The sequence below is a fragment of the Pleurodeles waltl genome, chromosome 4_1 (genome assembly GCF_031143425.1).
Source record: "Pleurodeles waltl isolate 20211129_DDA chromosome 4_1, aPleWal1.hap1.20221129, whole genome shotgun sequence".
Classification (NCBI taxonomy): domain Eukaryota; kingdom Metazoa; phylum Chordata; class Amphibia; order Caudata; family Salamandridae; genus Pleurodeles; species Pleurodeles waltl.
In genome coordinates this window covers 803,161,336-803,177,046 of record NC_090442.1, presented here as the reverse complement: position 1 = coordinate 803,177,046, position 15,711 = coordinate 803,161,336, and positions in this window count along the sequence as shown.

Genomic DNA, 15,711 nt, shown 5'->3' with positions numbered 1-15,711 from the left:
GAGACTGTGGCTTTGCACTCCCCAGGATGGCCCAGTGGGCAGCCCACCCACTGTAGAGACATTGAGAGACTGTGGCTTTGCACTCCCCAGGATGGTCCAGTGGGCAATCCACCCACTGCAGAGACTTGAGAGACTGTGGCTTTGCACTCCCCAGGATGGTCCCGTGGGCATGGTGGCTCCTCGTGGATCTGGCGTCGTGGACTCATGTGGCTGTGGTGCCCCCCCCTTCCCTTCCCCCTGAGGTGCCTGTAGTTTTTACATCTGATGCCCCTGCAGTGTTCTCTCCAAAGGACTCAGGTCTCCTGTGTGGGCTTTGCCCTTGTTTCTCAAGACTTTGGCCCACGGACATGCTGAATTCGTAGGATGTGCAGGACTTGGTACTTCAGTTATACACTGATGTGTATGTCATTTGTTTTGTTGTGGATATCTTTCATGGTTGTACGCTAATTTTCTGGAGCTTTTTGGTACATAAATATTTATTCCAAATATGATTATGTCCTAGCATTTTTCAGGGGTGTTTGGGTGGTGTCACTGTGACTTGGTGCTCTGCATTGGTGAGTACATGATTGGGGGGGGGGGGGGGTTGCATATGTGTGTGCCCGTAACCTTTCGTCCTCCCCCTCCCGTGTGTCGTAGGTGCAGTACTCACCGTTGTCGTCTGCGCCGGACTTCGTACTCGTGGTAGATGAGAAGGTAGACGAGAGCAGGTAGGATGTTTAATTCGGGTTCCATGCTGTCCTCCGTACTCGTGGAGTGTGTTTTGGTGAGCGTTTTCCCGTTCGTAGTCTGTTTCCGCCGTGTTTTTATCGGCGGTGCTCCCGCCCCGGAAAAGGTGGCGGATTGGTGAGTTATGATAGTGTGGGCGGTACATTGTCTGCCGCCTGCCTGTTGGCGGTGACCGCCGCGCTGTTTGTCTGTACCGCCGCGTCGGTCGGAGTGTTAAGTTGGCGGGCTGTGTTGGCGGTTCCCGCCAGGGTCAGAATTCCATTTTTTGGACCGCCAGCCTGTTGGCTGGTTGGCCGCCACTTTAACACCGACCGCCAGGGTTAGAATCACCCCCTAAATACAGATAACGTTTTTGGACTTTGTATTTGCATATGAGTAAACATTGCATTGTTTATGGTAGGTCGTTTTTGTGTCAGGTATATAGTAATTGGTTTGTTGTTCCCTAGATTGATATTTTAGTTTTATTTTGGTTCTGTTTCAGAACCATAATTTATAAAGGGAATATTTCTCCTGTTTGGAATTTACTACAATTAGATTGGATTCACGGTAAGACTTGATTTTGGTTGTCAATGAGAGTGTTTTGAGTGTTGCTTAGCATAGCATGTCTTAGCATAGCAGGTTCAGTTTTTATTAAATGCTTTGACTGGGTGGAGGATGTACGCTTGGGACTTCTTTAATTTTCACATATCTAATACTTAATCTATTTCCACTAAAAGTACATAGGAGATGGATTTCTAATTTCATCTCAATACTACCAAAACTGCATGAGTTTCTCCAACCTATGTGATACAATTCACTCCGCATTCTCTACGGTTTCTATTAGGTTTTCCCTCAAACTAGACAGGTTTATTGATGAAGCATTCAGCTGGATTCTTTAGAATGTCCTTTGTTAATAGTATATTATGTCTGGTCTTTGTAGCCCTGATGAAGACTTTGGTGGCCCAATCAAATACGACGAAACACGTGTTGGCTACGCTGTAACATACAAGAAGCTTTGTTACTTTCAAATATGATATTATGATTGCTGACCTGCTATGATAAAGGCAATAATGTGGCTCTAAAGACAAAGACTACAAATAAAGCACTAACTGAGAATACATGGACTTGTAAATGTGCAATTACTTGGTTGTTAGGAAGGTTTTTTCAGTTTGAGGATTGGTAAAATCTACATCGTTTATTTTTGTTGCACTCTTTAAAAAAAATATATATATATATTTGAAAACATAAAAAATATTTCATACTTGTTCAAAACTTTTAACAAAAACATCTATTTATCGAGCTACCCTATACTTTTATGATCTATGTTGTTTGCACTATGTTTCCCTTTTTTTCTCTCTTACAAACTCCCACGAGGCTCTAACGAGAGCCAGAGAAGGCCACCAGAGTTGGTGGTTCTGGCAACCCTCTTGTGAGTGCTCACGAAAGCGAAATAGGCAGTCCCTCATGTTCAGGTCGAGGGGGCAGTACGTCCTGGTTTGCTCTTGCATACCTTTCATGATACTGTAATTTTATAATGGAATTTTCATCTACACTGAAGATATCCTGATGTAGTATGTAAAATTCATATACACCAGAATACTAAGTGTGTTTAATTTAATGAAATGCAACCCAGTACATAATTATGGAGAACAATAAATAAATAAATCACGTTTTATGTACATGAGACCAACAAAAGTACACAGCACACATTGATACTCATTTACTTGTTTTAAGTCCATTTATTATTATTATCATTATAAAAATATCACCAACATAGTCATTATCCTTGGAGGGCCACATAATGACAATGAAAATAAATTGTAATGTTTTTGTGCCTATTTACATCTACGTACATGATTCTAAATATTGTGCCTCATAGCCCTTTGGTTGTAAAAATCTGATAGGATTTTGGAAGTTTCCAGGTAAATCTCTGCATTAAGCATCGTCACATTCATTCTAGCCAGATGGATTTTGAAGGTACACTGTGTAGAAACCAGAGTTGATTGAGTGTCCGTGATGGAGAACAATAGCCACATTAGTGTATGTTTTCTTATTATTTGATATATGACCACCTTTGAAGTTGGTGATAGTATTGATTTTGCTACCATCAGCTTTGCATCTTTGTAGCATCACAATGAGATATTTTGAACTGTGTCTTGAAGCAAATGTAGACAGCATTTCTGATGTGCTGTCTAGACTGCCGTCGCTGTGTCCAGCTTTCACAAATAGTTTTTTCAAATGACACTGACTTGTAATCAAGTACTTTAAGGCACACACTCACTCTGATTGAGGCCCTTATTAAGAGTTTGGTAGGTGGCTGAGGCTGCCATCCAAACTCTTTGGATTGAAAAATCGCCACTCCGGTTTTTGGCCCACTGGCCCTATTATGTGTTTCCTGCTGGGCCAGTGGTGGAAACAGCATTTCCACCCACTGGCCCAGAAGGAAACTCACCACAAAATTGATGCCGGCTCCTAATCGAGCCAGCGGCCATGTTGACGTAATTCTGGCTGTAAAAAGCGCCACAGGGCTGTCCATGGGGGCCCCTGCTCTGTTCATGCCAACTACAATAGTGGGACTGCCATGCAAAATCCGGCAGAAATGGGAGTCTTAATCCCTAGGGCCGTGCTGCCCTGGTGGAATAAGACTGCTGGCACCACCAGACTGTTGACTGGCGGCAACCTGGCGGTGCCAGCGGTCGGACCGTGGCAGCTCCACTGACGTTATAATGTGGAGGCCTGACCACTGCTTTGTTTTTCGGAATGGCACTTGATAGATAGTGGAAATCTTTTCTTCCTGGTGGTTGAATGTGTCGCTCACCTGATAAAAAACCCAAATAATTTACTTTTTTTACAGTTCAGTGGATTTTGGATGGGTTCACTTTCAATCCTACAGCTTGTGGGGCATGTACGATGTTCTTTAACAGTTTAAAATGGGTTTCCAAAGTGGGACAGTAAATGACAATTTTGGCTATATAAACAGCAGCTTATGAACTATGGATTTGTAGGCCAGTATTAATAATTCTCTGAACGGTTGCAGGGGCCATTTGTAAACCAAGAGTAATGCAGTAAAGTGGCACCTCCCTCCTGGTGTGGAGCATGTCTCTTCTTTATCACTGGCTTGAGTGGAACCTGCCAATAGCCTTTGCAAAGGTCTAAAGTGCTTATGTATTTGGCCTTCTCTAATTCTTGATCTTTTTATCAATGCGTGGTATGTGTCAAATTTGGAGATTTTTTTTTACTTCTCGAAAATCAATACAAAAATGAGCCAAGCCATTGGGCTTTGGTACCAGAACTATTGGTGAATTAAATTTGCTGATGGAGGGTTCAATAACTCCCATTGGCAATATGGCTTTTACTTCTGCTCCTATAGCTATTTTGCAAACCTCTGGGATTCTATATGGTTTCAGGCATACCTGTTTCCCTGGCTCAGTCTTTATAGAATGGTGAATTATTGAGGTCCTTCCCGGAGTGGTGGAAAGACTTCCCAAAGAGGTCCCAATTCGTCCCTTAATGGCTTCTTTTTTTAAATTTGTTTTTATTTCAATTTTTTGTGTAAAACGAAATACACAAGCACATTATATCTTCCCAAGTAATACCCATTATAATCTTCCATAGATAATTGTTCATACACAGTGTTATAGTATTCTGGGGTCTATTTCAAATGCTAGCTATTGCTTGCAGAAAACAGTGTACATAAAACAACAGTACAACACATTAAGTTAGCATAAACTTTTAAATGGGTTCGGTGTGGGGTGAAGTCATTTCTGTAGGAGCAGTTAAAAGCAGCTTTGGATCAAGGCTTAGGGTTGGGTGTAGTGAGGGGAGTATCTAGTTGGGGGCCTTTAGGGACAGCTCTGTTGCTTCTAAGAGCTTACATTTGTAACAGGTGTGAGGCCCTCGTTCGTGAGGGGCATATCATCAATGTTAGGCCTCTGGAGAGATAGGAAACTAATGGGCCCCTGACAAATTGGAAAGTAGATTCTGCTAGCTTGGAAGTGTGGATTTTGCCTGTCTGTATCCAAGGAGATTCTGAATAGAGCAGCAGCTCTCTCCTCCCTTCCGCAGGGGCTTGGGCTTGCTTATTGGCTCTAATGCTCACAGGGAACCTGAGCCCTCCTCTAAAACCTGCACTGGGCCTTTAAGTTGTGGACTGAACCCCAGGACCGCCACCTCCATTTTGTAAGCCCAGCTTTTTCCTTGCACCCTCATACAGCCCAGTGATTAAGAAAACCTATGACACTGGTAAGAACCCCAGACATTCTGGGAAATTTTGCTATTTATTTGAAATTGTTTGTACTGCTACCCATGCCTGTTTACTGTAGGCTCCATGTGTTTCAGCCAGCTTGGCCTTTTTAAACTGCAGTTTTTTTTACCTGTGACTGTTTGAACTTTCCCTCCTAGTTTGTGGCAAAAGACTGCATAAAGCCAACAGCCAACTGCCAACCCCACGTTTTTTAAGAAAAAATGCTACATACACCTCAGTGGCTGTGTTTAGGACACTGCTTAATCTGTTTCTGGGATTTTAAATTGTGTCTAGAAAGTGTCTGCACCACTTGTTTTTGCCTTGAAAAAGCCAAATATCTGAGTGAGCGACAAGCAGTATTTCACTCCTTTTCAATCTCTCCTTTACCTGGGAAGTAGACTCTGCTAGCTTGTAGGAATGGAATCGACCTGTCTATGCAAGGAGATTCTGAGTAGAGCAGCAGCTCCCTCTTCCCTTCCACAGGGGGTTTGTGTTTGCTGATTAGCTCTCTTGCTCCCGGGCAATCTGAGCCCTTCCCTAACACATGCACGGGGCCTTTAAATTTGTGGAGGGAACCTCAAGACAGACACCTCCAGTTTGTGAGCCCATCTTTTTCCCTGCACCCTAATGCAGCCCAGTGATCAGGAATTCCTTGGAGACTGGTAAGAACCCCCAGAGTTTCTGGGAAATCTTGTTATTTGTTACAAGTTGTTTGTACTTGTGCCTGTTTTTATTGTAGGCTCCCTGTGTTTCAGCCACCTTGGCCTGTTAAAATTCCTGTTTTTTATCCGTGACCGTTTGTAATTTCCCTCCCAGTTAGTGGCAAAAGACTATGAATCAAACTGCCAAACTCCCTCCCTTTTTTTTTAGAAAATAGGCTACATACACCTTAGTGGCTATCTAGGGTGTGCTTAGGAGACTGCTTAATCTGTTTCTGGGATTTAAATTGTGTTCAGAATGTGTGTGCAACACTTGCTTTGCCTTGTGAAAGCCAAATATCTGCGTGCGTGACAAGCAGTATTTCAATGCTTTTCAATATCTCCCTTACATGGAAAGTAGACTCTGCTAGCTTGGAAGTGTGGTTCTTCCTCTTTGTATCCAAGGAGATTCTGAATAGAGCAGCAGTTTCCTGCTCCCTTCCACAGGAACTTGAGCTTCAGTTAACTTGGCCCTTTTATAAGTTTCTATTGGTTGTTGCATATGTTGTTGTGATTGGTTGCTAGAATTAGTATTTCTAGTGGCTTAAGGATAAGGGTTGTTGTTGTGATTGGTGCGAGGGTTGTGATATCTATTGTTTTTAGGGTTGGTGTTTTGATTGTTACTAGGGTTGAAATTCCTATTGGTTCACGGTTTTAGGGTTGGTGTTGTGATTGGTACTAGGGTTGGGATTCATATTGATTTGTGGTTTTAGGGTTAGTGTTGTGATTGGTACAAGGGTTGGGATTCCTATTGGTTCATGGTTTTAGGGCTAGTGTTGTGATTAGTTGTCAAGACTAGGGGTGTGATTTGTTAATAGGGCAACCCATTAGTTGTGGGTTTAGGGTTACAAATCTGACGGGTTAGGGTTAGAACTACATTTCTATTGACCAATAAGACCATTTAAACCTAGGGCTCAGGGCATCTCAGCCCAGGCGTTGAGGCTAAGGGCAGAGAGGATAAGGGCAGTTGCCTGTTTGGGCCTGCTCAGGTAGCACCAGAAGTGCCGCACAATTTATTATTTGTCAGAAAGGATCCTACTCCCTATACATCCTTCAACATGCATACACAATATCAACAAACACATCCAAACTGACCTCATACAGATTGTGATGTCTCATCATTCAACACAAAACCCCACATACCACATCTATACACATATCCATCACAACTACAACAGTAAGACACCTTCATTCTCACACCAAACACTACTCTGTCCATTTCCAGTAACACAACCTGCCATCGCCTACACCACACAAAACCACATTATACATTACTTTCAGCCATCCAGATACACACTCCCTGTTCATACAAAACAACTGCGCTATCCTATATTTGCTCCACAAATACCATCCACCTTTCTTCACCAATTACACACAATCATACAATCCTTACACTCCATTCACCTACACATATTCCCTCTTCTCCTAATCAAACCTAACACAAACACCCCAACCTACATCCATCCCCTTTTGCACACCTCATACACTCTTCTCCAAAACACATCAACACCCCCTGTAATATTCTAATGCCAGTCACAAGCACTAACTCACATACAAATCCTTCACAGAAATTCACATTAATATCTCCTCACTATTTCACAAAAACAAAACAGACCACACACAACAGCACATCAAAATAACACAAACTTTCATAACACTTTCTGTAACACTCACGCTCATGACTACACAAATATTACAAATCCTGCCCAGTCTTTACTCCAAAATTCTCACTCTTCACAAACATCTATCTCAAGTACCCCAATAAAGCAACATTAATTCACTCGCCTCTCCTCCATTGCACAATTTAGACCCTTACATTATGATCTATTATGATCCACATGCTGCTCCACCACCCCTAACCCATACTCCTTCCACACTAAACAGACGCAAACAAAATAAACAACATGCCACTCTTAATAACTTCACATCTCCTTGTCTATTACACAATAAGGCTTTTTTACAGAAACAAATACACTCATCATGTCACTCACAGCCACCAAGTCCACCACCTACACACCCAGACCCAACAAAATGCCTCCTAAGCCTGAAGAGGAACACTGTATTGAAAAACTGGACTATTGTGACCTTCACACAGTTATCACAACCAACACACCTGCTACAAGCTCAAAATATACAGCTCACCCTTTGCCAAAACAATACAACACCACCACAAACACACATTTTCTAAACTTCCTGCTCATAAATGCTCGATCACTGTAAAAAAAGAAAACAAGCAGCACATCTACGACCTGCTTAGAGACATACAACCTGACTTACTAGTCGTAATGGAATCATGGTTGGGAGATGACATGACCCCAGTGTTGCATTAGGCCATTCCTCCAGGCTATCAAACCATCACACAAACTGTATAGGCAAGAGAGGAGGGGGACTAGCTATAATTGAGAAACAAACATATCTCAGTAATAAATCTCAGTAAAACAGACAACATTTCCATACAAAGTTGTGAGGCCCTCCTCACCAGATGCAACCCTACACCAACTTCCTTCTGTAACTATCCCCTCCTTTACAAATCTCCACCTAAGAATTTAACATTCCAAGACACTTTACCAGATACAGTCTCAAACCTTATAACATTATACTCAAACCTGTGCATATTTGGGGATCTGAACATTTGGTTTGAAAAACCCAATACGCCCCATCCAAAAGCTATCACCGCTGGCCTAGTCATATTGAACCTACTTCAGATTACACAATCCCACACATCGCTGGACACATCCTAGATGTCATTTTTGCAAAGCCTGAACTAGTTACCATTCAAAGCATCATGCCAATCACATGGTCAGGCCACCACTTGATAACTTTCCAACATAATACAGCACAAATCAATACCCCCCATAGCAACTTATATACATGTATCTATCGACCATGGAGCAAACTCCGTTTTGAAGATAGGAAACACAACTAACAGCCAACACAGACGTAGACATAAGTTATTCTGTTCCAAAACTTTGAGTGGCTACAGGAAGCTTTCAATATCCTAATACCATTCAGAAAAACTAAACAGGACAAAAGAAAACCAACACCTTGGAAAAACACAGAAGTTAAAAAGATAAAGCAACAAATCAGAAGGTTGCAAAAGACCTGGCTCAAAACAAACAACATTCAAGACAAACTTCACCTCACACAAACTTAACAGGATATACAAATCATCAATCAAAAAAGCTAAAAAAAAAAAAAAAAGGTACTACTCCAACAGAATTCTAAATGCTAAATCTGCAACAAAAGAATTTTATAAAATTCTCAATGAATTCAGAAAACTTAAATGCACAGAAGGAAGTAATCACACTACTCAAGATTTCACAAATAAACTGGCAACTCAGTACACAATCAAGACAGACACATTGGACTCCCATTTAAAACAGAAGAAAACCATCAGCTCCAACCAGTTTCCTAAAACCCCCTCAAAGAGTAAACAAACCAAGCCTCTGCATTCATTCAAACAAATATCACATGGTGAATTTATGGATTTGGTCAAAACAAGCAGGCCTTCTGGTTGCCCTTCTGACTCTTGTCCTCCACACATCTTCAAGCATTCTTTTATCTACTTCTGCTGCCACACCTGTAAGAAGAATTATCAATAACTCTTTAACTACAGGAACCTTTATTAAAGACCTGAAAAAAGCATTCAAACATCGGTTATTAAAGAAAACAAATCTAGACCCAAAGGACCCCAACAACTACAGACCAATAACAAATGGACCCTTCCTGGGCAAACTGATAGAAAGAGCCGCATTTGCCCAGATGTCACAATTCATTAAAGACAATTCCATATTTTCAGACTACCAAACTGGATTCCGGCCAGAAAGAAGCACTGAATCGGAACTCAGAGCAATCTGAGATGATCTCACAAACACAGTTAACTGCAATAGAGTTGCTGCACTACTTCTCTTGGACCACTCAGCTGCCTTTGGTACTGATGACCACCACACCCTAATTCAAGGACTCCATGAAGCCGCATAGGAGGGACTGCTCTCGACTGAGCATCCTACCTTCAAAACAGAACTAATATTATATATTCTTCCCCTTCTCATCCAAACCCTTACCTCACAAAAGCAAGGGTCCCCCAAGGATCAATCATCTCACCTATGCTTTTCAACATCCACATGATGTCATTATCAGAATTGATCAATTATTTTCAAGTCACGCGCTACAACTATGCAGATGACACACAAATACTACTTAAATTGGAATGCCCCAAAGACTTTGAAAATTAATAAATATTCAGTTGCCTCAGAGCTGTTGATAAGTAGATAACTTGAAGCCATCTCAAACTGAATGCAAACAAAACAGAAATACTCACATATAGCGATTGGAATAATTATGACCCACTGTGCGCCTGGCCAGATGATCTGGGACCACCTCCTCAAGTATCCAAGGAAGTTAAAAACCTTGAAATCACCATGGACTCCAAGTTAACAATGAATGCCCAAGTGGACAAATTAGCACAATCAAGCTTCATCACCTTGAAGACTCTGCAACTCAACTTCCCCTACCTTAGGTGTCCACACAAGATGCAGGCCACTATCTCTCTTGTACTATCCAAACTGGATTATGCCAATGGCTCCTACCATGGATCATCTCTATCTATTATCAAAAAAACTAAAACGTATTCAGAACTCTGCCGCCAGGCTTCTATTACATGTAAAGCCACATGCCCACATCTCCCTTGCCTTGAGAGCACTACACTGGTTACCTGTTGCCGGAAGATCCACCTTCAAGCTGCTTTGTATCACCCACAAAGCTATACATGGAACAGCACCGTTTTTCATCAGAAACACAATAACCAAATACATTCAAAAAAGAAACCTACGCTCAAGATTGGCATCGCCCCTTAAAAAAACACCACACAAGAAAAAGGCAACAGGTGGTACATCCTTCTCTTTTCAAGCAGCCAAACTATGGAATTCATTACCCCAAAAAATAAGATCCACAAATAACTATCTTGCCTTCAGAAGACAACTCAAGTGTTGGTTCTTTCTTTCATAACCATCATATTCAAACAGCAATGGACTGCATATGCCTGTGTTGATAAATATCTATAATCCGAGTATGTGTATATTCTAAATAGTTCTTTAAGAAATATGTCTTGTTACTTTCTCATAATAATAAAATAAACACATAGGGGGTCATTACAACATTGGCGGTAAAAGCCGCTTACCGCCGTGCAGAAGACCGCCAACACACCGCCGCGGCTGCGGAATTCCGCCACAGCTATTATGACCCACATCTCAAAATCCGACAAAATTCAGCCACCCACACAAGTCCGCCACACCAAAGGTCAGTGATAAACTGGCGAAAAAAAACCTCCAGCGCCACGCCAACAGAAATACGCCCACACTATCACGACACACGAATCCACGCGGTGGTCTTTCAACCGCGGTATTCCATTGACGGTACACACCGCCGCGCTCAAAACACACACACTTCTACAAAACACCGCCACATTGGACAATTCGAAATACACACACCTGATACATATACATACACCACTCCCACACACCCATTATAATATAAAACACACACCCACATCACCAACAAACCCCTATGACCTCTATTACAGAGAGAAGGCCAGATAGAGATACCACCATCCACAAACTAGCAGCCACAGGCACTCAACACCATCACCCACACAACTTCCACGCACAAAACACCACACACCACTACATATCACCACACTTATCACCACACACACCACCCCACACATCACCTACACCACCCCATGCACGGCAAAGACACCCCAGGTTCTCGAAGGAGGAGCTCAGGGTCATGGTGGAGGAAATCATCCGGGTAGAGCCACAGCTATTTGGAGCACAGGTGCAGCACACCTCAATTGTAAGGAAGATGGAGCTATGGCGAAGAATAGTCGACAGGGTCAATTCAGTGGGACAACACCCAAGAAATCGGGATGACATCAGGAAGAGGTGGAACGACCTACGGGGGAAGGTGCTTTCCGTGGTCTCCAGACACCACCTGGCGGTCCAGCGGACTGGTGGCGGACCCCCACCTCCTCACCCACAACTAACAACATGGGAGGAGCAGGTCTTGGCGATTCTGCATCCTGAGGGCCTCGCAGGAGTCGGTGGAGGAATGGACTCCGGTAAGTCAAACCTTTACCTACCATAGCCCCCAACCTACCTGCATGCTATCACATACCCCCACCCTCGCCCCTCCCCTATCACTCCAACTCCTCACAAATGTACCAATATCACAAACCACACATCCCAAAACCAAGCCCTGCATGCAACACCAACGCATGGACACCCATCACTAAAGCATGGCCACTGCACATACCCATACACCCCCCTAAACCATTATCACACAAGGTCCTACACAGGAATGCAAGCACTGGGGTACACGATCACCCACCCATTGCACACCATGAGACACACAGATGCAATAATCATGCTTTTCCAACCCTGCAGGACCACTACCCAACGTCACCAGACAGGAGGGTCCAGACATCTCCACTCCACCCACAGAAGAGGCCCACAGTGATGACAGCAGCTCTGTCCAACTGGATCTAGATGACCAGCCCGGACCATCGTGGGCCTCGGGACAGTCGGTTCCCCTCGCACAGGCACAGGCCACCACAGACCTTCCACCATCTGGTAACACCAGCACAGCACCCACCCAGTGAGCCCATACCTCCGTCCCCAGGACACGTCAATCAGCTGTGTGTCCACCACTACAGGGAACCCAGGATAACTCACCACCCCAACAACAACAGGGACCTGGGGGCAGTGGTAGTGGGCACATGGTCCAGGGGACGGAGGCCCAGGAACACAGGTGAACTGGGAGGGCTGCTGTGTGACAGGCCAAGGGAACCCACTCTCCACGAGGCCCTCTCCTCCATCATGGGAGCATACCACCACTCCCAGGAGACGATGGCAACGGTCCTGGCCACGTTTCAGGAGACCCAGCGCATGCAGGAGGAACAGTATTTGGGGTTCAGGGAGGAACTCAGAACCATCAGCTCCGCCCTGGGCACCATCGTAGGGGTGCTGAAGGAAATAATCAACACCAGGAGGGACACTCTGGCACTCCTAGGGGCCCCTGACACTATCATGGACAATGAACTCCCCACCACATCCAAAGGCACTAGTGGACAGGAGGCACCGCCACAGGACCACCCCACAGCACCCCACCCCCTGCAGATGGAGAACCACTCCGCAAGCGGTCCCTGAGATCCAGGAACAAGACAGAGCACGATGCCAAGACCCCCGCCAAGAAATGAGACCACCCTGATTGTCAACCCACTGTCCCACTTTGTCACCCTGTCCATATTGGAACTGCCCCAGCTCCACTTCCTATGCCCATATGGGCAATGCACCGATGAGACAAATAGACTGGACTCTGCCATGGACACTCCTCCGCCATCACCCCTCACCATTTAACTTCCCCCTCCAATATTTTGTATGTAAATAAAGACACCTAAAGCACCAAAAGATCTGGAGTCTGTCTGTGATTTTGAAACAGTGTATTTGCAATTACAGTGACAACATTTCCAGGAAATAGTAATGTCAACATACCTATGTCACACAGCTCTAGTCCATGAGGAATCTCAGCAGATGACACACATTGGGACCCACACCTGTGAAACCGTAAGGGAAAGTGACAACTCAGTGACCATACACTGGGTGAAATCGACATACAGGATAGAGGTAGAAGTGGAAAAGTACTTGTAGTAGGCAGGAATGTATTCTCTCCTGTGTTTCACTGGAAATATTGCTGGATGACTGAGTCCCTATTGTCAATGTCTTCTTCCTCTGCTTCCTCCTCATCACTGTCCACGGGCTCCACAGCTGCCACAACCCCGCCATCTGGACCATCCTCCTGCAGAAAAGGCACCTGTCGTTGCAAAGCCAAGTTATGAAGCATACAGCAGGCCACGATGATCTGGCACACCTTCTTTGGTGAGTAGAATAGGGATCCACCTGTCATATGGAGGCACCTAAACCTGGCCTTCGGGAGGCCGAAGGTGCATTAGATCACCCTCCTAGTCCGCCCATGGGCCTCATTGTAGCGTTCCTCTGCCCTGGTCCTGGGATTCCTCACTGGGGTCAGTAGCCATGACAGGTTGGGGTAACCAGAGTCACCTACCAGCCACACCTGGTGCCTCTGTAGTTGACCCATCACATAAGGGATGCTGCTATTCCGCATGATGTAGGCGTCATGCACTGAGCCAGGGAACATGGCATTCACATGGGAGATGTACTGGTCTGCCAAACATACCATCTGTACATTCATCAAATGATAACTCTTCCGGTTCCTGTACACCTGTTCACTCCTTTGGGGGGGGACCAAAGCCACATGGTTCCCATCAATGGCACCTATGATGTTGGGGATATGTCCAAGGGCATAGAAGTCACCTTTCACTGTAGGCAAGTCCTCCACCTGAGGGAAAACGATGTAGCTCTGCATGTTTTTCGGCAGGGCAGACAACACTCTGGACAACACGTTGGAAAACATAGGCTGGGACATCCCTGATTTCATGGCCACAGTTGTTTGAAAAGATCCACTTGCAAGGAAATGGAGCACTGATAGCACCTGCACTTGAGGGGGGATTCCTGTGGGATGGCGGATTGCTGACATCAGGTGTGGCTCCAACTGGGTACACAGTTCCTGGATTGTGGCACAGTCAAACCTGTAGGTGATGATCAAATTTCTTTCCTCCATCGTCGACAGGTCAACCAGCGGTCGGTACACCGGAGGATTCTGCCATCTCCTCACATGTCCCAGCCGGACGGTGCCTATGAAGGACAACAGCGAGCACAGAGTCAAACAACTCAGAGGTATGTACCCACAGTCTACACAGAACACGATTCATACACAAAATCTGGCCTGTATGTGTGTTGAGAGTAGGCCTAGGTATGTGTGACGCAGTTGGTAATTAGGCCATGTGGGCCCCTGAAATGGCGGCTGCCTGACCTCTAAAGCGGGACAATGGGATGTGAGGTAATTGCGCTGGCGTTGTACACCGTCGTGGTAGGCGGTCGAAGACCGCAGCGCAATGCTGCATTGGTTAACATTGGACCCTATAGGTCCCAGGAGCCAATGACGATGTACCCCGGTGGTGATGGTACGCACCGCCGCGGACGTAACCGCCGCGGACGTAACCGCCGCGGACGTGACTGGCATTTTCTAGCTGTTGAATCACTCGATACCTGATCTTCGACAGGAGAGGACCTACACTGCAAGTGCTGCTGTGACGTCGGTCTGGAAGAGACAATGGCTCGTGCGTCTGGGGAAAGGGCCCCTGCCTTCACATCGGAGGAGTTGGAGAAGCTCGTCGACGGGGTCCTCCCCAGTACACGCTACTCTACGGTCCTCCAGACCAACAGGTAAGTACACAGGGAGCATGTTGTATGGGCTATGCCTGTGTGGAGAGGGCTGGTTGTAAGAGGGAAGGGGGCAGAGTTCTGCGTGCACGAAAGACAGTGGGGGCATGTGCCACATGGCAAGGGTAGGGATGGGGGCCACTCAATTTGACGGTGCAGTTGTTAATGACTTCTCTTCTTCCCCTGTACATTTCACGTACGTCAGCGCCCACCAGAAGAAGGATATTTGGCGTGCCATCGCCAAGGACGTCCGGATCCTCGGGGTCCACCACAGACGGAGCACCCACTGCCGGAAGAGATGGAAGGGCATTCGCCGCTGGAGCAAAAAGACGACGGAGGCTCAGCTGGGGATGGCCTCCCAACCTGGGAGGGGTGCCCGTCCAATGTTCCGGATCCTGGCGGTGGCCTACCCTGAGTTGGATGGGCGCTTGAGGGCATCACAGTAGACACAAGGGGGTGAGTACACTCTCATTCTGCTGACTTTGCACGCAGTGGAGGGGTCTGGGTGGGTGAGGAGGGCTGTGGGTTTCCCTAGGCCAGGGTGAGTTCCGTAGGCTAGGCCCCTTCGTAAGGCATGGCCCTGTGGCCCCCCACCCCATCTCTGTAGAGTGCCAACTACCGCTATTCATGCACCTGTGTCATCTATGTGTGCAGGTGTCGTACATAGCCTTGTAGGCCATTTCCCAGGAATTGCACTGTAGAGCCC